Here is a 25,664-nt window from a genome sequence, read left to right on the forward strand (position 1 = left end):
CTCTGATTGTAGAAAAAGTGTGTAATTTAATAGGCGTACAAGGAAGTCACGTGGTGTCCAGATTGGATTTTTAAATTATGATTTCATTTTTCCTTATTAATAAAAGTCTTTACAACATTATGTCATCGCCCAATGAATAAAATGATTTCATTTTTAAGATTACAAAAGTAAAATTTTGCAATATAGATGTTGCAAATTATGTCGTGTAAAAGACGTATCGTTTGTCAGTGATGTAATTTCATTATATACTTGTTTGAAAAATAATTTTATTACAAAGATCCTAGGCAAGGTCGTTGTGTATGCATAAACTAATTGTGAGATCATCGTTTACCGCATTTACCTTCGGCAAAAAAACTTAGTTTATACGTAATAATGTAGATATCCTCGGGTCCAAATTCTACGTATTTTTGTTACGCGAAGGAAGTAAGAGAAGATGCACGCTTGTAATTGTATAGTATATTGACCTTCATCGGCTAATAAACACATACGTATTTTGTTTTAATCGAAAGCGTAATACTATTTATGATATCTACATACTCCATAATTATATGCTCTAAGTAAAGTGCATTAAATTATAAATGCTTAAGTATTATGAAAAGGTTTTTAATCTTTCCACCCGATTAACTCGTTTACTTCCAGTCGAGACAAGCAGAGTAAGAAATCCGTAATAGCTACGGATAATAAGGATCATCTTTAAAATAGAACTAACTTAAAATAACTTAACTTAATTAATTTAACTTTAAAATAGAAATGAAAGCGAGGAACAGATGAACGGTTTCAAAAAAAAATAGAAATAAACGTTTTTAAAAACAATAAAACCGACTCAAATACCGCATTAAAACTTTAACAAAAAAACTATTTCTTCTGTGTATATTAAAAACCAACTATCGACAGTTAATTTTTATATCGAGTACATTTACCTACTTTTTATTTTATTAATTTATTCTAATTAAAAATAAGAGTAGTTATTTGACAAAGAATGTCGACAACCTTTTGAAAAAAGCTGTATTTGAAATTTCTCAAGAAAATAAATTTCAAATAACAAAATGTCACGGAATGAGGTGTGATCAAGAAGTATCCGAGCTTATTTTTTTATCGTAGTTGTAACGCGGGAGAAGAACCGTCGTGGAATGCGACCTTGTATCTGTTACGAATGATTCACTGCTTTGCTGTCGTTGCAGCCAGTCGCTGCTTAAAACACGAAAGAAGTGCTAATCGTGTTTCAGTTGCTGTTCAAAATTACTGAACGCTGTGAGCAGAGATGTAATCAGTTAGAGGGTCTCAAGACGACCTCCGGTAAAGCTGTATTACATTTTGTCAGAAACTTGGTGATACGCAAGCGAGCCGTTAAGGAAGATTCAAACAGCTTTTGGTGATCAAGATACGGGTGTTACACAAATGAAAGTGTTATCGCCGTTTTCAAGATGACCAGACGTCTGTCTAAAGTGTCGAACGCTCTGGCAGACCTTCCACTAGCAAAATAGAACGAGTTCGACACATGTTGATAAATTATAGTCGAATAACAATTAGAGAGCTTGAAGATGAAGTAGGAATTTCATTCGACTCAGTGTAATCGCTTTTAGCAGAAAATCTCGGAATGCAGTGCGTAGCATCAAAATTTGTCGCAAAACTTCTCATTCGTGAACAAAAAGAAAATCGACTGCAGGCTGCGCAAGGCATTCCGGAATGTGCTAATATTGCTCACGATTTTATGAAAAAAATAATAACCGGAGATGAATACGGGTTTACGGCTACGACTCTGAGAGAAAGACACGGTTACACCGTTGGAAAACTCAAAGTTCTCGGCGACAAAAGAAAGCCAGGCGATCCCGAAGCGATGTGAAGGTCATACTAACAGCCTTTTTTTATTATCAAAGCATAGTTCATCGTGAGTATCTTCCTTAAGGACAAACTGCCGATCAAAGATACAACCGTAACTGTTCTTCGTCTGCTAAAATATGTTGCTCAACTATAAGAGACCACAGATTTGGGAAAATGGCGGTTGGAAATTTCATCCCTACAACGCTCAAATCCAAGCATCACAACTTAGCTAAAGATTGTTGGCAAAGTACAGACAGGATTGAACAACTTCAGCAGATTCCTCATTCACCAGACACGGCTACCCGCAATTTTTGGCTCTTTCCTAAGCTTAAATTTCCGCTTAAAGAAAAGAGATGCGACAAGAAAACTTATGGTATTCATTAAAAATTGTTTTGAAAAAATGCTTTTAACGATAGAAATCGCTGGGAAAAATGTGTTACGTTACATCAGAAGGGGCCTACTTTGAAGGGGATAAGTTACTCCATTAAAAAGGATAAGTATTATCGTTTTTATGAGCCGACCAATGTCGGATACTTTTTCATCACACTTCTTATACTGTATGTCAGCAAGCTATAACATTCAATAACTAAGCAACGATGAGGTATAAATATGAAAAATATCGTCAAACCATACACGTAGATGATATACCACATACGTAGGAAAATCAAAACGTAAACTGAAATTTAAACCGCCATTATTTTCATTTACACTTGCATAGTTGAAATATGCTTACTATTCAGTATAATTCTATTCTCTTACACTCACTTCTAACCTCCGGGACCACCGTTAGGTTTGATGAATGATTTTTAGCTTGTAAAAATGCCATGCCTGACCGGGATTCGAACCTGGGAGCTCCGGAAGAAAGCCGAGACGCTATCACTCGCGCCACGGAGGCCGGCACTTCTACGCACTTAGTCCATTTTTAACAACCTTTGGAATTCCTTGCAGAAACTTCTCGATTCGGTGCTTAGCCAAATTTGCACCGTTTTCATGATCTCTTCATCAGAACAAAACTGATTTCCTGCAGCTCTTCTTTCAGCGGATCAAAAAGATGAAAATCATTTGTAGCTAGGTCAGGACGCACGGTGGATTGTCCAATGATTCAGAACCTACGTTTGAAGGCAGCGAAGGATTGTTTTGTCGGATGAGCGTTATCCTGAAGCAAAATCGTATATTTTGGACTAGACTTTTGTCTTCACTGATTGCAGAAGATCAAAGAAGTTTTCATTATTTACAGTTTCCGCTTTAGGTATGAATAAAAAGTTGGATCTCCGATATCCCAGAATATTATCAAAAACATCAACATTGTCGATTACTCTAAGATTTAAACTGACGGAAACTTGTATCTAATCGACATTTATTATTCGTGAAATGAATTTTCTCATCTTCATAATGTTTCAAAAACTAGTGGAATATTTTCAAACGATTTTCTTTGCGGTAGTCTGTCATTTGACGAGAAATCTAACAAGCCAGAAGAAATTCAAAATGTTTAAAGAATAGTGGATGATCGAAGTCCTCGACTCGCGGCTTATATTCAATTCAGTTGCAACTTTACCGACGCTAAACGGTCGATTATTGTTAATCATTTGTTTAACAGCTTCGACACTATCATTATCCTTTGAAATGGAAGTACTATTTTTCCGTTGTTCACCATTAAAAGAAATTTTTGAAGCAATAAACAAAATTTATGAATAAGAAAGTTTTTTAAATGCAATTAAAAATTTAATTTTCAAAAATTAATAGAAAATTTTAAAAAATGCGATTTTTCTCAGAAGAATTGTACTCATAAATTTGAATCTAGAAGTTAAGAAGCGCTTTGTGAATTTTTCTATTTGTTTAACAAAAAGAAGAATGATTTTTCTTTTTACACTGCAATCCCTACCGATTCATCTGTAGGAATTCAGACACATTTTCTGTTTGTATCGATATAGTTCAACGTAAGAACAGCGATATAAAGTTATCTAATTTCAATTTACGTGTTTAATGTAACAGAGGTGACTATTTCCCAATACTCTGATTAATATTTGGAATAACCAGAAAAATTCGCAAGACGAAAAACCGTAAGCCCTGTAAGTAATAACAAAATGAATAAACGGTAGTAAAAGGATAAAATTTACTTTTCTTATAAGAAAGGTTCAAATTTGGCTATCCGAATGTAGAACATTGCTAAAATTCGTACTAGTGATGCAATACTGGAAGATAAGTCGTTCTTTTACGCAAATCTAATATTTTTATAATTGTGTGTATTACAAATTTAATTTTAAAACTTTTTAAAGTTGATTTTTTTTTCTCAAGTAATGTAGGATAAATAATTTTATCGGTAATCTTATAGGATGTAGTCGGAAGACGTAATCAATGTAATCTTAGTTATTAATTGCCGTATTTAATTTGTTTTGTAACCGTACATTTTCTTGTAAATTCTCCTGTATTAGGAGCAAACAAGGAACAAACTTTAAAGCTTAAAGAAAGACATAGAAACTTTGAAATGAAAAAAAAACAATTAGAAAGTTTAAAATGTTATAAAATTATTATCTGTAATTCATTTTACGATAGGTATTTATTAGTAAAACGACAGACTACTGTCTTAATTTTTTTTATTATTTTTAATCTAACAATATTATATAATAATATACGCTGTAACAACCACACCGAATTCCGAAGCGGATTACTTCATCTGGAAAGATCTGAATTCAAATACCGAAGACTAAGCACTTTTCTTACGCTACAAAATTCATCTAACACCAACAAAATGTAATTTGCTGTCAGCCGTTTTTGAAGTAAATAAAAACAATTAATTAATAATACCGTTATTTTAAAACATAATTCGTTTACTTATTATTGCGTCGGCAAGTAGACACGGATTTCGGATAAAAGGTCCTCGAAGGGATGCAAATTTTTAAAAGTTCACTTTTTGAAATTTCAAAGGGACTCTGCAAGAAAGGCGACAAGTTGCTAACGAAGCGGTTTCGCGAAGTTAAGAAACATTTTTTAAAAACTTAATTTTAACCAAAAAAAAAAAAGTATTATAGTAACCAAACACCTCGCAAAATACATTTCACGCTGTAACCGTTTTGGCATAACACGAAAAACATTATTTTCTTTAAATAATTTTAAGAAACCCAATCGCAGAAGTCGGTTTAAGGTAGGAAATCGGTTTGAAGGTTGTTCAAGAACCTCAAGAAATTTTTTTTTTCTTAACGATACTACTAAAAACTCGACGGAAACGATAAAATTTCAAGGTTTACGAGACCGTACACAAAACACAAAAACAATTGCGGACCAGTTCTTATCGTTTTTAACAATGCGGTACCGCTTTGTCAGCAATTCGACGACACCTTCCTAGATGAATTCATGCAGCGTCAGTAAATAAAAACCAAAATTGCGGAAAATCCTTCCAAGATCAGAAAATCCCTGTCTACAGGCCACCTCAATAAATAAATCATTTTTTTTTATAATTTGAAAAAGAATTAAAAATAACAAAAATCTAGACATAAACACAAAAGGAAGCAAAAAGACACTTATTTATCTTTCGAAACAGGACACTATTTATCTTTTGTCGAGAAGAAACTTATAATTTATCTTTAGATCTTTTAAACGCTGTTAAACACTGAAAAAAATTGTAGATGCTCCTATTTTGTTCCTCATTCTTTTTATTCTATTAATATGTATAATTTCATTTTATTAATGAAATGTGTGCGCGTGTATGTGTGTGTGTTTGTGTTTTAACTGCAGTTAAAATGTACACTTATTCTAACTCGACTCTAATTTTTTATTTTTATTTTAAAATACTACTTCTGTCCATACGTACATAAAATCTATCTGAATAAAATACTATTAATCACAAGAGGCTCGCTTAAAAATTCGCGATTTTTCGAGACATAAAAATGGGATGTCAGATAATTTTTTGACGCTCATAAATATAAATAATAAATTTTTAGCGAATTAAAAATAATAACTTATCCGCGTGTTTTTTTTTCTTTTTTTTTCACGAACGCGCAACCTTTATTAAAAAGCGTAGTCAATTATTCTTATAAAATAACACTATCCAACTCTATTAAATCAGATAATAGGACTGGTTCTTCGTAACTTCTGTCTACGAGAAACTGCCTTAATACGCTTCCGTTAATTAAATTATTGACCCGTTTTAAAAGTCTTCCGGTCAATTTATTTAAAATAAAATGAAAAATATGGAATTTTACAGAAACAATATTATTTTTCGGTGATTTTTAAAACGGTAATAATTAAAAGTTAAAAAACAGATCTTGAACTTTCAGCGTTTCCGTTAACGGGTAAATAATTAAATATGCGCTCAAATAATTTTCATTAACGACTTGTGAATTGTAATCTATTTTGTAGTTATTTTATGTAATTATAGTATAACGTATAAGCTTTAATTTTAATTCACATATTTATATTTTAAATAATTAATAAGAACTTTAATCGCTTCTATTTTTTATTTTACAATTAATCATGTATTTTGTTGGCGATGCTGTGATCAAGGTTTTACCGCATTTTCCCAATTTGATGTAACATTCCCTGTTACATCCGATGAAATGGTGGATTTATAATATTTTTTTTATTTGTGGAATATCATACCCACACATTTCTGATGTGATCAATATTATTATTTACTTATAAGAATAAAATATTTATTTATTTAGGTCGATAAAAATACAGATTAAAAATTATGTAATTAATAAAGAATGAATTTAGAATTTTTTTTATTACAATTTGCAAGTCTCTCTCCATAAATCTATATTTATATTTCAAATAATCTTAAGGTATTTTAAAGACAAACTTCGGTAAAGAAATGAAGTCATACTGATATAAAAATAAAAACAATTAGGTAATTAAATAAGACTGAAGTCGATATTTTACCCTCGTGAATTATTTAACTTCAAACTCAAAGGTAAAGAAATTACGCGAAAGGTATTACGAGTTCTGTAATTAATCAATTGCTTTTCCTTATTTACGATGATTTAATTCTATATATTCTAATAACTTGTTTAAACAAAGTAAAATTTAATTTCTTTTGAAATTTTATCGGTATACGGTATTACCGGTTAGAGCATCAATAATTAAATATCCTAAGAGGCGCTATCGTGACGTAAAGAGGATTCAAAGAATTGAATGTTTGTATAATTTTGATTACGATAAACCGGTTATAATAAACAGATTATAGGCAAAAAGCACGCGTATAAATGTAGATATAAGTTAAAAGCGGTTCAGTTTGGTTTTAGATTTAATATTTATATTAATCTAAAACCGATAAGGAATTACGTACAGTTTATAAAAGAAGATTATGTCCTTCCATCTTGAATAACATCTCCCGTTCTGAGAACCTAGTTTACGTTTGTATGATTCATATAATTTTTTATTTAGTACTTTTAACTATTTGAATACTAAGAGGTACAACTGAAAATAATTGTAGGAAGAGACGTTAAGAGAAAGATAAATACGTAGTAAAGAGAGGGTGAGAGTGGCAAGGCGAGGTCACTCGCTGGTTTTTTTCCTTCCTTTATATTCAGCGTGCCACTGAATAGTCGGTCTAACCGTGACATTACAAGTCCGAGTGCTATGTTAAATAATCACATGTAGCCCGACCTAGGCGTATAAATTAAATTTAATTTAACTAATTTTTTTTCAACTATTAATGTATGTGCTTGTAGTTCAAAGGATCGGTTGACAGTATAACTAAATTTTAGTAGATGTTTTTCTTATTTTGTATACTAGTGTATATATATATATATATATATATATATATATATACAGGATTTAGAAAAGTAGGTGTACCGTTAGGAAATGTGCAAATAAACAGTGACTTTTAATAAGATATAATACAGTTTAATTAATTAACAATAAAGTTATATACAAATTGAAATTAAGAAACATTTTTTGAGTATTGAAACTGCTTTCCTTCAACATTAACATGCATATGCAGCCTACATTTTACACTTAAGCATAGTTTGCTACCGATTTCGACTTCCAACGATCTATCCCTTTCTGGGATGCTCTCGTTGAGGTAAGTCGCATATTGTTCGGCAGCCTTATTGTCCTTCTCATAAACGCGTTGCAGACGTAAAAATGACAAAAACGGTATCCCTCAGCGCGCTTAAGATATTCGTGTTGATCTATAGCCGTATCGAAAACGACAGGTCCACAACACGTTTACACGAAAGCCCTATCCAAACCGAAACGCCGAGTCGATTCGATCGTTCTTGAATCGCTACAAAAGCGATTCCTGTCGAGTAATAGACCGAGTGGTGTGTATTAACGGCCCCAAAATATATAAAGTTTGTTTCACGGCACCGTTTTGAATAACACCCGGTATAGGTCGTCGAGAGTGAATCGAATCACCGCTGAGATCTCCATATCTTACTCTTACGGATTTCTTATTTAGGGTATTATTAAAGACAAAACTCTTACAAAAAAAATCTCCTAGAAATAAATGAAAATAAAGAACTTTGCAGCGAGTTCGAGTATAAAAAGTAAACTATAGCGTATTTTTTTTTTTTTTTACAAAATAGTGATGCTTCACCGCACTTTACATTTAGTCGCCATTACTTGGACGAGTACTTCCCAGAAAGGCAGTTACATCGGACAGAATCAACAGATCGGGTCGCACGATCACCAGATATAAAGCAATACATTCCTACCTTTGGAGACACCTAAACTCGAACATTTGCTCTAGCTTAGTTGAAAGTAAAACGGGTATCCGAAATTTTTTAAATCATTTTAATGTTTCTATCCAAATTTAAATAAATTTGTAATTTATTTAAATCCTGTTATAATAATAAATAACGATTTTAAGATCGGTATTGGGAAATGGCGGAAAATTGTGTTATTAATTAATAGTATTTTTTTAAAATTAATCTCTTTTTAAATAAATAAGAACGCCGCCATTTTACACTGAATATAGTACATACAAGTTTATTTACGTTAAGTTTAATTTGCCATTATTTAATGTTGAAATTATAAAAAAATATTCAAGCTTATTCAAAAGTGAGGATTAAATGCGGCAGAAAATTTTAACATCAATTTTCTGCAATAACTCGCTTGTTTTTCAGAAAGAAACTGTAGTTTGTTTAAAATGAAAGGGTTAACATTTTAGCTGATAAAACTTATTTGGTTAAAACTAACGACTATTTCGATGTAAAGGATTAAAAAAATGAATGTATTTACACCGTAATTTCCTTTTTTTATCTGGTTTTGACTTAAAAAAATTTCTTTAAAAAACAGAAAATGGCGGCTAGATGGAAAACGGAGGGGAGATCGCCAGTTTTTTAATAGAACATTTTTGTTTACTTTAATACTCGTGTGTGAACCGAAGTGAATAGTCAGGTATATTATTTTTGTACTACTAGCATCTGTAATATATATATATATTGTTACGACATATATGCTTAATTTAATATCGGTGGGCGATAACGGTAGGAACGATGTGGGCGGGGCGCACAGTATACGGACGCGTGGTGGGAGTGATGCAGAACACTCCCACCATAGCGGCACTGCAGCCCCACCACTCTCAGGCACCAATAAAAGAGCGTACACCACGAGAGTGAACGAAATTCAACGTCGACCACCACCTGAAGAAGAAGTTCCCTGGCCGGCTCAACGGCAGCAGGCCTGGCCGGCCCGCCGAGGGAACTGCTGGACGCGGACGCGTCCAGCTCGCGTCCAGTCCGGCGAGCTGGAGCGGGAACGGGAACGTTCCCGCTCCAGCTCGCCGGACTTCAATTACCCTGGGCGCGGCGAACTCAGCAGCAGGAGCCGGCTCAGCGTGGAATCACTCGGGAAGAACCACCTCGTCCGCACCGGTGAAGGACGACCGACGCCGACCCGAAACTGCGGGGCTCTGGGGGCCACAACTGCCACGCTGTTATGGGGACCCAACTGCCGCTGAGAGAAAGCTCGGTCGGACTTCAATGGACGAGCCGCAACTCCCCGACTTCACCGGAAACCAGCTTCCGGACAACAGCTCTTCTCAGAGCTAACGCAAAAAACGGCCCTTTTCAGGGTCACCACAAGGTTATGAAATACGTGCTGTCGAAGCTATTCGGCGACAATATATATATACTGTCACGTGTTCGCGGTTCGATCAGGATATTCAGAGACTAACAATTAAAAAATGTTTATATAATTACGATTTATTAGTTAAATAACATATATGAAATAACACACATTAATAATAATAATAAATTATATAAGGAATACAATCTACAGGTAGTTAAATCGTAAAAACTACAATTCAGTTCAATTGACAAAAGATATAATGACCACCTTATCCATATTTACACTCTAATATTTACACCAATTTAATCCAATATTTAAAAATTAAAAAAAAATAATTTAAACAACGACTTTAAAATAAAGATTTCTACTGATCGTGGCTAAGGCTCTTTTGCTGGAATGTACAATTATAAATATTTTACCTGAAGAAAAACAAACCAACATACTTGGCGTTTATAGACCTAGAAAAGGCTTTCGATAACGTAGACTGGAATAAAATGTTCAGCATTTTAAAAAAATTAGGGTTCAAATACAGAGATAGAAGAACAATTGCTAACATGTACAGGAACCAAACAGCAACAATAACAATTGAAGAACATAAGAAAGAAGCCAGAACAATAACAATTGAAGAACATAAGAAAGGGAGTCCGACAAGGATGTTCCCTATTTCCGTTACTTTTTAATCTTTACATGGAACTAGCAGTTAATGATGTTAAAGAACAATTTAGATTCGGAGTAACAGTACAAGGTGAAAAGATAAAGATGCTACGATTTGCTGATGATATAGTAATTCTAGCCGAGAGTAAAAAGGATTTAGAAGAAACAATGAACGGCATAGATGAAGTCCTACGCAAGAACTATCGCATGAAAATAAACAAGAACAAAACAAAAGTAATGAAATGTAGTAGAAATAACAAAGATGGACCGCTGAATGTGAAAATAGGAGGAGAAAAGATTATGGAGGTAGAAGAATTTTGTTATTTGGGAAGTAAAATTACTAAAGATGGACGAAGCAGGAGCGATATAAAATGCCGAATAGCACAAGCTAAACTAGCCTTCAGTAAGAAATATAATTTGTTTACATCAAAAATTAATTTAAATGTCAGGAAAAGATTTTTGAAAGTGTACGTTTGGAGTGTCGCTTTATATGGAAGTGAAACTTGGACGATCGGAGTATCTGAGAAGAAAAGATTAGAAGCTTTTAAATGTGGTGCTATAGGAGAATGTTAAAAATCAGATGGGTGGATAAAGTGACAAATGAAGAGGGGTATTGCGGCAAATAGATGAAGAAAGAAGCGTTTGGAAAAATATAGTTAAAAGAAGAGACAGACTTATAGGCCACATACTAAGGCATCCTAGAATAGTCGCTTTAATATTTAGAAGGACAGGTAGAAGGAAAAAATTGTGTAGGCAGGCCACGTTTGGAGTATGTAAAACAAATTGTTGGGGATGTAGGATGTAGAGGGTATACTGAAATGAAACGACTAGCACTAGATAGGGAATCTTGGAGAGCTGCATCAAACCAGTCAAATGACTGAAGACAAAAAAAAAAAACCTGAAGAATTTTACGATATTTTTTTTAAGTCCAACGTAAAGCACTGTAAAATCATATTTTCTCAGGTTTATATTTAATTATGATATAACTTAATAGTAAGCGATGATGACAAACACACAGAAATCGAATTTTAAAAATCATATAATTTTTGGTTTTAATAAATTTGCAATCGACATTATTGGGAAAAATTTTACTACGGGACTACCAGAGCGAAATCTAAAAAATGAAAAAGAATCATGAAAATCGACCAGTTCGTAAAACGTAAGACATAAAAAAGACAATGGATCAAATTTATTTTTATTGGAATCGATTAAAAAGGGAATTAAAAGTTACCCTATAAAAATGTGGCATTTTAAATTCTTGCTATTCTAAAAAAAATGAGATAACTTTTTCAAATTCTACCGATACATTTTTAATGCTTTTTCTAAAATTACAGAAAAAAATCTTCTTCAAGTAACAACTCCAAAAAACAAAACAGCTTGTAATAAATATTTTCAAAAATATTTGGTCTTAGACCGACTGGAAATTTTCCCACAACCAAAGGTTTACCTTTGGTAAACCTTTGGTTTACCAAATTGCATACACTCAGAATCTGACCCTAGGAATTTTTAAATAATTATATGTGTAGTTAGCGACAATTCTATTAATAAAATTCTATATTATGTTAAAGTATAAAAAATGAAGGTGAGATACGGTCTAATAGAGCCATCCTCTGTTTAATTTAACAACTAAAATTGGCGTTACGGTTAATTAAATAAACCTAACTATATTAGGATTAAAATAACTCTGGGATAATTCCCCTGAATTGAGATTATCAAGTTTTCTCTTACCTGCGCGATCACTTATGTCAGTTATGTTTGCACATTTAAACAAAATTTAGTCGGTGGTTCGATCCACCTTCCCAGAAGAACCAAAGTTTCCCATCCGTTCATCCATCTTGACCCCGTAGGGGAAGACACCCGCCTGGCTTCTTTTTTTGAGCCAGTCTGGCATTACGGCTCGCACTACAAACGAGAGGGCACGCCATTATTGAGAGGGCAGTAGTTTCCGCTTTCGGCAACGACATTTCAGAGTGAAACTGTCTACAGCCCATCGCATGAACAAAACATTCAATTAGGGAACATCCTAGTCGGACTCCCTTTTTTATTAAGACTTCTTTCGTATGTTCTTCAATTACTACTGTTCCTGTAAATGTTAGTAATTGTTCTTTTATCTCTTTACTTGAACCCTAATATTTTTAAAAGGGTGAACATTTTATTCCAGTCTACATTATCGAATCCCTTTTCTAGGTCTATAAATGCCAAGTATGTCGGTTTGTTTCTCTTTAATCTTCTTTCTACTATTAATCTGAGCTCTAAAATTGCTTCCTTTGTCCCTATACTTTTCCTGAAACCAAATCGTTCTTCTACTAACACTTCTTCCACTCTCCTCTCAATTCATCTGTACAGAATTCTAGGTAAAATTTTTGATGCGTGACTAATTAAGCTAATTATTCTCTATTCTTCAAATTTTTCTGCTTCTGCTTTGAAGAGCTTAACATCGCTATTTAATTGAGGATCCCGACTCAGGAAGACTCCCCAGCCAGCAAATGCGACTCTTTCCGGAAAGCGGAGCGCATGGCATCCTCCAAACACTAGGACTCCGAGTGTCGTATTCCTGCTAGGCCGGAAAGCGCTAGCACCGAAAGGACTTCAGGGGACGGACTGAAGTAGAATCACGCCGGGAAAATGAACCCCATATGCGCCTAGTTTCCCACGGTCAGCCCCGGTCAACAAATTCCCTGGTCTAAAGGATCGGAAAGCAGCTAGTAATTCCGTCCGTAAATAAAACAAAATAATTATAACCGCCACTAAATAAATAATAACCCGCCCGATAAATGAAAGATAGAGCAGCAAGGGAGATTTTTCCAGGTTCTGCGATTAGTAGGGAGATACAAATTCTCCCGCTATCCTTGAGTTCCGTTCCGTTCCGTTCCAGGAAGACTCTATGCTAAACGTAGTTTTGAGAACGGAGGTAATACGAAACGCGTCAACTATGAATGTTACAGTGACAATGCTACAAAGGACAAAAAATAACACTTAAATCCATTATGATAATCCTAGGTGAAATATAAAGTATTATTAAAAAAAATCACATATTTATTTAATTAATCGATCCCTACATGCATAATATCAAACCTTTTTAAATACTTGGACAAAATTTCAATTTTCGAAAACTATAATCAACATTGACTTTATACGTATACCTTCCCCCTTAAAATCTGTCACGAATTCACACTCCCTTCCTACCCTTAAGTAAAGCTTTCCATTTGTTGGGCTAATTTTCTAAATGCGTCGGGGCAGTATTTTTCTTCTTTAGGGCAATATAGGTCAATGTAACTAAATTTGATACGGCAGAACCATCTTCTCGAATGTTGTATTTCACCGACCCCGAGTCGGTGGACACCGAATATCTCCGCTTCGTACCCCGATTCCGATTTCAACATAACTCGCTTCTTCACAAACAAATTTGCAAGGACAGTCTTTCTCAAAACAGCGTTTAACTCGAAGAAGTGTATTTTAAGTACCGGTCTAAACGTTAAAGGCCTAAGAAAAAACATTCAAACGAAATTTACCTTTCTATAATCCTGAGAAAGAGATGCTCTCAATATTAGATATTTCTAGCCGAACTACGAATTCCGCTAAATAACAAACCTATTTGCCATAAAGATATTCGTTTTTATTCCACAACAATCTTTCCTTTGTAATGTATATCGACGTAAACTGATTATGCAGACAGATCACGCAACCTGAAAATCCCACCTGAAATTCATTACCTTAAACCAGGTGACACCGTTTTAATGATAAATTTCTTCCTTGCATAATCAAAATTTATGACTGAGGTATAATCGGCCAGATAAAGGTTTATCCATAAAGTAAGTGTAATAACCGTTGTAACCCTTGGCAATAAAAAGCTGAAGTGTTATTTAAACTAAAAAAATTTAGGAGAAAATAAGCACGGATATGAAGTAACAGAAGTAGGACGACTTTAAGCTGTAATTATATTTTCAAAATGGTTTCAAAACGAATTACATAAGAAAACTAAAAATCGGGTAGTTTTGTCTTTATTAACAGCTGCAGCCACCAAATAAACTTCTATAAAGCGGATTGCTACAGAAAAAAAGCAAATACCTACCAATTAAAAAGCTTTATTTAAAAATAAAATAAAAAGCTTTAAAAACGCTTTATTAAAAAATGTTTAAAAACCTATCAATAAAATTACACTGAAGAACTATTCGATTTTAAGGCTAGATTTCATATTTCTTTTGATGAATGTAGTACGCAAATCGTCGCGTCTTAACTTCAGCTACCCGTAATTAAGAAGTTAAAAATCGGTGACTGACATAAAACAAACTAGTTCAGTGCGATGGTATGCGCTATTTTTTGTGGCTAGAAAAAGCGATAAAACTTAACAAATAATAACTCTCTGGAATGGAGTTCAGCTACCTCAAAAGTTGTTAAGACTCAGTATCGCCGCAGAAAATACGTGAATGTATTATATCATACGTTATATGATGTTTCCTCTGCCGACTCTCAATAATTGATTTAAGATATACTTCAAGAGAATTAGGATTGAGTTTAAAACATGTCATTATTTCTACCTCAAAAAGTAGGCTTCAAGTTACAAAAACTGCTTATCATATTATTATTTGGCATTTATAAACATCAATAATATAGATCGATATTTAGAAAATTAAAAATGAACAAACTTATTCTCGTGTTTATATTACGGATGTAAAATCTATGCTAAAAAGAACAGTCACTTCATCTTAAAAATACTCTTGTAACCAAATGTTTTCGAGCAACATAATATTTCAATTTACGAGAAACGGCTTTATTATATTTTGTATTTTTAATAAATTACAGAACCATTTAAAAAAGTCTAAGAACAGTTTATTTAAATCGTGCACATTTTATTTAAATATAACACAACATATTTTCTTTTACTTTGTCGATGAATTTTTAAATATAAATTAACAAGACCCTGAATTTTTTGCATTTCCAATGCAAAACGTGAATATGAATAAGTGTTCGAATAATTTTAATAACGCCTTCTGAATTTTGAGTTATTTTATGTTTTTTTTTAAACTTAATATATTTATATATTCGTATTTAACATTATTAAATAATGTTAAGTTAATTAAGTTTAAAAAAAGTTTAATATATATATTTAAAAAAAATGTATATATATACATTTTTTTTTTTTGAGAATTAATATGGACTTTAACCGCATCGATATAATTAACAGTGTATTTGATGGCGTTGCTCTGATTAAGACTTTTACCATATTTCCCCTTGATCCATCCAAGCAAATTCTGGGGCTGTTATTTACCCATGGAATAGCATATCGATACATTCCTGTGACGATCTATGAGAATTATTATGTAACGACCATAAAAAAATATTTCTTTATTTATCAACGTCGATTAAATAATATGTCCCAACAAAATGTATACTGTTTTGCGATTTAGTTTTCTATTTAAAAAAAATATTTCGATTTATATCGATATAGTATCGACATTTTCGTATCGATATTTTTTAATTGTAATTAAAAAAAATTATAACTACCTGCACACGATACAATAGGTTAACACTTTTTTAAACTCATTTAATCGAAACAACTATCGGTCAAAATATTTTCGTAGTGACAAAATACTATTTCAAATATGTACCAAAATCAACTCTGTTTTAATTACGTGTAAACATATGCTTGTTAATTTAATCTTAAGATTATAGAGGATGTACAATATCAATAAATAGATGTACAATATCTATATAAATTAGGTCTACGTTATTTCATTCAGACGAATAAATTTAAAATATATTACCAAATAAAATAATATGAACTGAAATTTTGTTACGGACCTTGACTACCACTTAGACTTATCGGGTAGATTGTGCGTTTATTAAAACTAAGCAAGAAATCACTAAACAGTGAACTTTGTTAACAAATAAACTGGCTAGAACATATTTAATTCATTCACATCACAAAAATTTTAATCCGAAAAACGCCGCATTATTATTGGTTCAATTTTAATGAATTCGGAAGAGTTAATGAAGACGGATATTTCGTCTACGTGTACTAAAGTTTACGATCTGTTTAAATCGCATCAAAAATAAAATTATTTATGAATATTTAAATAATTTAAAAATACAATAGTCCACGTATTGAATTACTTAAGCTGACCGAAGAAAGCAATCGATTTTACAACTGTGTAACTCGTTAAACAATACAATAATATTATTTTAAAATAAAGCAAATTTGACGTTCAATCTTTTACCCGCAAGGTACCGGGTTCAAATCAGTCAGGCATTTCATTTTTCATACGCTATAAATTTCCATTCCGTATCCCAAACATAAGCTTCGAGCTTATTCGGTGAATTTATCTACCATTAAACAAAATAATTCAAACAAAAAATGCTTGTAAGGAGTTAATTACCGTAAATCAACAAAAACAACTTGATAATTTCTAATAAAAGTAATAACATCTTTATGGAATAAAAAAATCAACCGTTTTATGAATAAGCGACCGATCAACCGAATATCGAACAGTTTGAACTTTTTATTATACTTTTTCAGAAAGTTGAAAATATTTGTACGGATTAACAGATAAGTTTAGTTCAGTGTTTAATAATATAAATATTAGTGTAAATTACAGATGAAGAAAGAAAATATATATTCTTAATTTAAATTGCGTTAAATAAATAAATGAAACATTAACTTTAAAGCTAGCACTCACAGAATAAAACCGGGTAATCCAAACAGAACAATACCCCTCGTGACACTGGCAGGAGCTAGGATGGCCGCTGACTGAACAGTTACACCAGACGAGCAACAAGCTAACAGACGTCAGTTTCTAAACGTAGCCTTGCAGCAGGCGGCTCGTTCTCTACGTCCTCACGGTTGCCAACTCAACAACACCGAACAAAGTTTTGCAAAAGCATTCTTTCAACATCCAGCAGAAATATAGAACCATTTAACTATTTATTGCTTAACGTCTCTGTTTAGCAGCATCCATTGCGAAAACGCAGTATTGTTTGTAGTTTTTATACACCAACTCATCATTAACACAGTGCGTACGGTGAAAATAAAAGCTTGCTTGCACGAGGCAGACGGTTGCAGTGCAGGGCATTATCATGCTTTTTCTCGTAACATTAGGCTTATTCAGAAACGGAGTATTCTGCAATAAAGCGTCTTTAATTGTATTCATAAACAGGAAACATTCTTTCTACAATTAAAATTTATTATCAGTTTGTTTAATTTCAGATAATAATTTCTTCAAAAATATTTAGCGTACTTATAAATATTTCTTATTGTATTTATATACTTATATTGTGTTTAATATTACACTGGGGAACAAAAAATAACTTTTTTTTTTGTCTCAAGAAGAAAAATATGTGATTCTGAAAGAATTTTTTCTCCTGAATTCAAATATAATATCAGGTTTTCCCCATCACGCAAGGTTTCCGAGAGACAGGCAATTATAATTTCTAACATTTTTATACTTTCTGATTTCTTAACTACACAATATTCAGACATTTGACTCACCTAGAAAGTAATAAATGAGGATTTTCTGCTATATTTCGCCTGTAAAACATTCCTCTTGATGGTTCAACAATAATCGGCCAGCATATTAGGATTCAATTACCTTGATACCTCTTTTCCGTAGCTGAAATCTCCTGATGAAACTGTTCCCCGTGCTCATCTCTCATTGCGCCAAAATTTTCCAGAAGAAATCTAGGTGTACTTTTAAGGACATATTACAACCAAAATTTTTATAACACATAAAAAGATCGTTGACAGTATCACAATAATTTTCCACCTTTCGATTTTCCAAAACCTCTGAGTAACATTTTTGGATGCTTGCCAAGCTGCTTTCTCCAATGGATTCTGTAGTTTCTCAAACTTTTCAACATGCATTAGTGATCGTATTTGTGGACCCACAAATATTCCTTCTTTAATTTTTGCATCACTAATTTTAGGAAAATTCTGTTTTAAGTACTTGAAACCAGGAGTATTGTCCACGCCCTTGACAAAATTGTTCATTAATCCTAGTTTGATATGTAACGGAGGTAGATACACATTTTTAAGATTACACAATGGGTCATGATTTCATTTTTCTGTTCAGGAATGAGTGATTCGCTTTTTAGACCATTCTTTTCTAATGAAATAGTTTTTTCTGTTCCTACTATCCCATTCACACAAAAAGCAACAGTACTTTGTGTAACCAAGCTGCAGACCAAGAATAAGTGCAATTACCTTCAAATCACCACAAATATTCCATTCATATACTGCATATTAAAGCATTTCCAGTATAGATTTAAACTTTTCATATGTTTCTTTCATACTAGCAGGGTGAGCCACAGGTACTGATGGGAATTTATTGCCTTTATCCAGACACATAGTTTTTAAATTAACTTTAGAGGAATCGATGAACAAGCGCCATTCTGTTGGATTATGTTCATTACAAAGAGAAGAAATGTTTTAGCCGGGAAGCAAGCATCTCAGACTGTTTTTTGGATAACTTTAAATCTCGTATGAGATCGTTAAGATTTTGTTTAGTCAGTAAATGAGGCTCAGATGAACTGCTTTGTTCAAAAGTTGTATCACCAGAATCTGTTTCTTTTTCTTCCTTACTTCCATCAGACTCAGAGCTCTCTTCATCTCACATGTCACTTCATTTATGTCACATGTTTTGGACGCTTTGGTATGGGCAATTCTTCGCAGTGTAGGAACTGGTCTCATTGCAGATTGTAAGTTAGGTTATTTTGACATAACCCCTTTAATGTTTGTTAAGAAGAAATAACAGTCAGACGAGTGATCTTTGGGTTCCCTCCAAATCATAGGGATAGCAAATGGCATGTGGCGTGTACCATTTTTGCAAGCAGTGAGAAGCTTAGAACATTATAAAGCTTAGAACAGATATGTGGGGCCTAGGCCCTTGTTTGGTCCCCGACTTCACACCCAAAATAAAGTTCATAACACTTTTTTACTAATGGAGTAAGTTTTTACGAAGCTGTTCTAGGTCCTCGTTTCACCAGCAGGTGTCGTTTATCTATTTTTCGCGCTACCATCAAGGTTGTGTAATCAGCCGAGTTAGAGTCCATAAGTACGTAGATGTTATATTTGATGAAAAGTTGCTGCTTAGCAACCACATTAGGCAAGTAGCGGTTGACGCCGTCTCAATGATGCACAAGCTTAGGAGGATTGCTCGGAAGGATTACGGGCTGTCGGACGGTCATTTGTACTTGGTGTACCGGGGTATCTTCGAAAGTATGGCCTCTTATGCTGCGTCCGTTTGGGCGCATAGGTAGGACATAAATTGAGTACTTATTCAAAATTTAAGGAGTGAGAATATTACCATCTCGCCTAGATCGACCCCAGTAAAACCATTTCCTGCGCCATGTCTACTCGCCGGGATTCCGACCACCGGAAAGCCGATCGCAGCATCAGTCGCCCTGTCGACTAACCAGCCAGCTCCAGTCATCAGCCGTACATTGAGCTCTGACAGGAGGACTACATCTACACGCTGCTTCAGCGCCAACAAAGATCCCAAGCTCCCAAGTTGAAGGTCCCATCGGACCTTCAACTTCTGTTAGTATTGAGTTGTAAAATTCTCATTTGAGATGACACCTTGCCGTCTTGTAGTCCTCCTTACAACATATCGCGCATACTGTCGAGATGTCTCACATACGCGTCTGCACACAGACGCGATTGGTCGTGTCCAGGCTGACCACAATTAAAACAAAGTCGGGATCTGTGCTCGTCCTTGCAGTTAGTCGTCACATGGCTCGAGCCCCAGCATCTATAACATCTCTCGTCGGGCTCACAGATTTGGGCCTTACAATGGACTCAACCAATCCTTATTAGCGCTTCAGTGCGTTTAACTGCCGCACGGTAGGTCGAGATCAATCACGTTTTTAGTCTCCCTATATGCTGGCCGGATGAATGTAATTTTAAATTCCTCCGACCCACCTATGGTTTGAGCAACGGCCTCTTTGATTTCATGCTCACTGGTATATCGTGGTCAACATAATTCAGATGAACCACCGTTCTTCCTCCACTCCTCGACTTGAGGTCCACCTGAATATCAGCTACCCTATCACGTAGTACAGACTTGACTTCTGCTTTCTGAACACCCCTTAACTCTAATATTAATTTCGTCCTTGTTTCCTCTTCTCAAGGAAAGGATTTCCTCTACTTCTTCTCATAGTTTTTAAGAGGTCAGCGTAAGATCTGCCATTTCCTTTAACTATTACTGTCACTAACCGGGGGTGTGGACCTCTTTGTTCCCGTTATTTTTAATTCCGGTGCTCTCACTTTTACTTGGTGTATGAGAACCCGAACCTGGTCAACTCTGTCTTTGTACATGTATGCCATCATTTTTTTTGATAGTTTGGGTAAGTCTGCCTCCGGGTAAAACAAAGATCGGAGAGACTTCGTTTCATCAATTGTCCTTCTTATCGCCTTCAGTATTACAACCAGTGTTCTCTTCGTCATACGTCGATTCAAATTATATTGTACACCTACGCTTCTTTATGGAATGGGGGGTGTCTCTCTCCATAATTTCCTAATCATCCTTGGCGATATCTCCCACTTTGACCTCGTTTAACCTATGTGTGGGAAGTCCCGCTGTTCTGACGGAGGTCGTGGTAATAGACCACGTCTACTTCGTCGTCTATCAGTTCCTTCAACTCCTCTATGTGTTGGGTTACCTCAACTGGCCGTTTCATGGCCAACAGCTTAATTAATGGCTCGTCTGTTAACTTCTGAGTGAGAATACTCCGTAATCCAAGTTCCCTGAGACTGTCAGTTTGGGTAGCCTGGGTTATTACAGTTATAGTCGGGGACACCTCCTTGAGCCTTTATATATTCTGACTGGCATCTCACTACTTCGCTAGTCCAGCCCCCAGATTCTGCTTAAAGTTAAATAACTAACAGCAGTCCTAACTGGCTGGTAAGTTCGTCCATTGCGACTATTTCACTTTTCTCCTCTTCGGACGACATTTGTCTTTGTCTCTTCTTGCCAGATTTTACAGTTCTCTTTATTTTGGGCTGTATCGCTGTCCGCGAAGTTCCTGGTTTTGAAGCTTCCACGTATGATAGTGATCTTCTCCTCTCCATTCCTATAGTAAGGTTTAAATCACTTTCTAATTAAGAGGGTGTCGAGGGCCAAAAACCAATATCCTGGGCACTCCACACGCCATTTTCGGGGGAAGTAAAATGAATCTTTCCAAATCCAGGGACGGATTCTACATTCTCAACGTCGGGGTTGTACAACGATAGACAGCGTGCTCGGATTACATTTGCGGACGCTCACCTGGTTTTGTGTTAAGTGGTAGTTTCTTACAAGCTGTAAACGTAATGCCTGGCGTTGCAGCTGGTGTAGTTTTGTCTTTTAGCGGCATGGAGCAGCAATCCGGAGGGGATAGCCTTGGTAGCCGTTGACCCCTTCCCTCCGCGAAGGTCGATACGTAGGTCGCCGCCAAGACCGCGGGTTCCGGCTAAGGATCCCGTGGTCTGCGCGGGGAAGGTACCTCTACCCGCTAGTGTTCAGGTGGCATTGCACGAAAAACCTGCGGTTGCCTCTGTTTTGAGTTGTGTAGGGAAGGCGCGGTAGCTGAAACTGCACGAGGAGAGCACGTTGGCGATGGACGAGCCAAGTCGGAAGGGCGTCCTCTTGCGAAGTCGATGGTGGCTGATGACAGCAGTGTGGTGATCTACCCTGAGCTGGTCTCCGGGGAGAACCCTGTAAAGGTGAACCTGGGTCCAACAGTTTAGGGCAGATCGAGGAGATGCGGGCCGCGTGGTCAAAAACCTCCTCAAAGGAGTCACGTATTTCGGTCGAGCAGCATGTCGACTCGTACCTGTTTGAATGTAGGTTGCTGAGCTGACGTTAAAATATGAGAGCCTCCAGAGCGCTAACCGATCCTTAGATTCAGTAGTTGATCGGCTGTCGGGCAAGGTGAACCAGGTGGTGGAAAGAGTTAGGGACTTCAAACCGGCAACGAGAAGGGTCCTTGGTGAGATCCACACTTCTTTGAAACGGGTGGTTGAGAAGGTAAAAAAGCCTGTCTCCTTCGCTGCGGTAACAGCCGCACCTGGACCTAAGCGGGTTAGTCCGGCTATCAAAATTAAGCGGGCCACCGTTAAGGTGATCCCAGTAACGCCTGGTCCGAGGGCTTCGTCTGCGGTGACAGAGCTTATCCTGAGAAAGGTACTGGACTCGCGGAAAGAAAGGTTCCAGATCTCCCAGGTCATAGAAACAAGGGACCATGGAGTGTTCCTGGAGGTCATAAACGAGCAGCAGGCGAAGCGGCTGCTGGAGGCCAATGCTCTAAAAAAGAATGGGCTGAAGGCTCAGTTGCTGGCCGAGCGAAGGCCACAAATATTGGTGTACGATTTGCCAAGGGCAACGAGGGCTAAGGAGCCCGAAATCCTCAAGGCGATACACAGCCAAAATCCAGCAATGTATATGGCTGCTAAGGACTTCCTCAAGGGAACCAGGAGGGTCCGGCAAATTGGCCGGAAAGAAGCCTTCAAGGAGCCGCTGAATAATTGAGATCTTGCCTAAGGTACTGCAGGTCTTGGTGGCCGGTGGTCGGCTGTTCCTTGAGTAGACCTCTTGGAGGGTCGTCGATCATACAGAAGTACCCCGGTGCTTCAAATGTCAAGACTTTGGGCACACCTCTCTCCGCTGTAGAGCACAGACGTAGATGTGTGGTCATTGGACACAGGGCAGTTAACTGTCCTGCAAAGTGTACTCCTTGTGCCTTGGTAAAAGGCTTTGATGCTGGACACCAAGTAAGGGGCGGGCAATGCAGGTCGCACGACATAGCCCGGGTGAAGATCGTACATACTACGGGGTACGGCGACGCCGAGATTGAGGGAAGCTTTTGAGGACGGTCGTCACCATACCAAACGCCTGACTGGGACAGTTAAACCTGCATCGTTCCCGGGCGGTCACCAATAAAGCCATGAGGATTCTTGAGGAGTAACCTCGAGGTACTCTTGGTTCAGGAGCCGTACACGGTCGGGAATAGGATGGTCGGCTTTCACACGGGGTTGATGTTATTGATTCTCGTGGGGATCGGCCGCTCTCTGCGATCGTGGTCGGCTCGGTCTCGTTGGGTGTCTTCTGGATGCCTTATTTAATGAGAAATTCACCGTCGTGCGAGTGAATTTCATCGAGTGTACACTCGAGGGGGGTACACTCGATGTTGTACTGGTGTTGGGATACTTCCAGCTTGGATGGGAGTATCGATGACTTGTTGGCGAAGTTGGGACGAACTCTGGACGGTCTTCCGGGCATCAGAGTGCTAGTTACTCTGCTGGACACCAAGTCTTCCGCCTGGGGTTCACCACTCACTGACCCCAGAGGCGCTGGTTTCGCACAGTTCGTTGAAGCTAGGAATCTCTACTTGCTTATCGAGGTAGACCAAACGCTGACTTTCTCTTTCGAACTGGGGAAAAGTTACATCGACGTCACCTTGGTGACGAGCGATCTGCTTAGGTGTACAAGTAATTGGACTGAGTGTCCATAACTCAGTCCAATGAGTTATGGACTCATTGGACTGAGTTCAGCCGGAGGCCAGTGTGAGTGATCATAAGCTTATAACCTACGAGATCGCTTACGGTGGCAGTCCAAGAGCTTCAGATTCAGGTCGCTATAACCTCAGGAGTCTTTCTTTCTTTTCATCTTTAGCCTCCAGTAACTACCGTTTAGATAATTCTTCAGAGGATGAATGAGGATGATATGTATGAGTGTAAATGAAGTGTAGTCTTGTACATTCTCAGTTCGAACCTCAGGAGTCTAGATCAGCATAGGATGCGGTGAGAGTTTGCAGCTGACTTAAAGGGGGTTGAATGGCGCCTGGAGCACAGAGAGGAGGTGGAATTGATGGCTGAACATTTTGGCCGGCCCATCAAGACTGGCTGCGATAGGGTCCTACGGCGGCCTCGGCCAATAGACGGACCCTTAGGTAGTGGCCAGTCCGCTGATCGGAGAGTACCTGGAGCCGTCATGGCTTCCGGGGAGCCGTCTGTTAAACGCAGGCGGCAACACGGGAAAAGTGGTGGTCCTCTGACCTTTTCGTGCTGCGCGCAAGAGATAGGTCCGCTAGGAGAATATACCAGCGTCGCCCCGTAACGAGGATTATCGTGGATGACCTGCCACAAATGGCTAATGAGCCACGAAACAGTTTAGCGACCAGTGTCCTAACTAGCTCCTAGAGCTAACCTAAAAGCGTGAGCGGAATAAGCGTGGTACCATACACCACTCGCTTGCGTGTCCTACTTGTAACATACCATTAAAATGGGTAGGCGCACCCCATCAACTACTAAAACATACACAACTATCAGTAATTAATTTATCTTGTCAAAGACAGCAATTCGCTGCCACGCCTAGGCCGCTGAATGCTAGCAAGTATCTGTCCACCATTAAAGCGCTTGGATCCTTAATCTGGCTGGTAGCCAGCCATATCTCTCGGTTAGCTTCCTACAGAAGCGCGGTAGGAGTCTTTTCCCTTAGGAAAACTACTGATATCGGTTGAACAAAGCAATCGCATCAAGGAACTCCCACACGGTGCGACAATGCGGCTCTCGCCGCTTGTGAGTGGCCAATTTTTCCCTTGATTTCTAAGTTCCAGGGTTGCCTGAGTTCTCATCAGCTGACAGGTGAAACCGAAATAAATATTGATTTAAATTTACATGGTTGGAGAGCACTCGGGCTCTCGTTGGCCTTAAAAACAAAGGAGAGGCATGCCATATCACCAGATCCTGTATAAATCTATACAAGGCTCTACCCTTAGTTGTAGTGTGTCATGCTTCAATTGCGAGGCTGTAAAGTCTCCTCCGCAGACGGGAGATGAGCAACTGTTCAAAATTTAGAATCAGTGCATTGAGATCACCGTTCCGCTCCACTACAGGTCCGGCTCGAAACCGTATCCGAAATACCTCGGCCACCTTGTTCTCTTCGCAATTTCCACATGACCGCCCGAACTTTCACCAATAAATCAATTGGGCCAATACAGTGGTAGCCTCGTAGTAGGTTGTTTTAAAAACAACCATGCAACAGTGCATAGCATAAATTGTATGCACTGGGCACTCCTTAAATTTTAAAAAAGTGCTCGATTTCTTTTTAAACTATGCGCTCAAACGGACGCCGCATAAGAGGTCATCATACTTTCGAAGACATATCATAGGCCATATAACTATGTGTGTGTATATATATAAAATT

General features: G+C 36.8%; 1 protein-coding gene across 2 annotated transcripts in view; it reads right to left on the reverse strand.

Moving 5' to 3' along the window:
- LOC142321362 (UDP-glucose 4-epimerase-like) overlaps nt 1-17,319 on the reverse strand; it is a 76,717-nt gene extending 59,398 nt beyond the window's left edge. For both annotated transcript variants that reach the window (XM_075359385.1, XM_075359386.1), the window contains exon 1: nt 17,166-17,319. The gene's annotated coding sequence lies outside the window, so the exon portion shown is untranslated. The remainder of the gene's footprint in view (nt 1-17,165) is intronic.
- Between the last annotated feature and the right edge of the window lie 8,345 nt (nt 17,320-25,664).

This window comes from Lycorma delicatula, chromosome 3, assembly GCF_047948215.1.
Source record: "Lycorma delicatula isolate Av1 chromosome 3, ASM4794821v1, whole genome shotgun sequence".
NCBI classification, from domain to species: domain Eukaryota; kingdom Metazoa; phylum Arthropoda; class Insecta; order Hemiptera; family Fulgoridae; genus Lycorma; species Lycorma delicatula.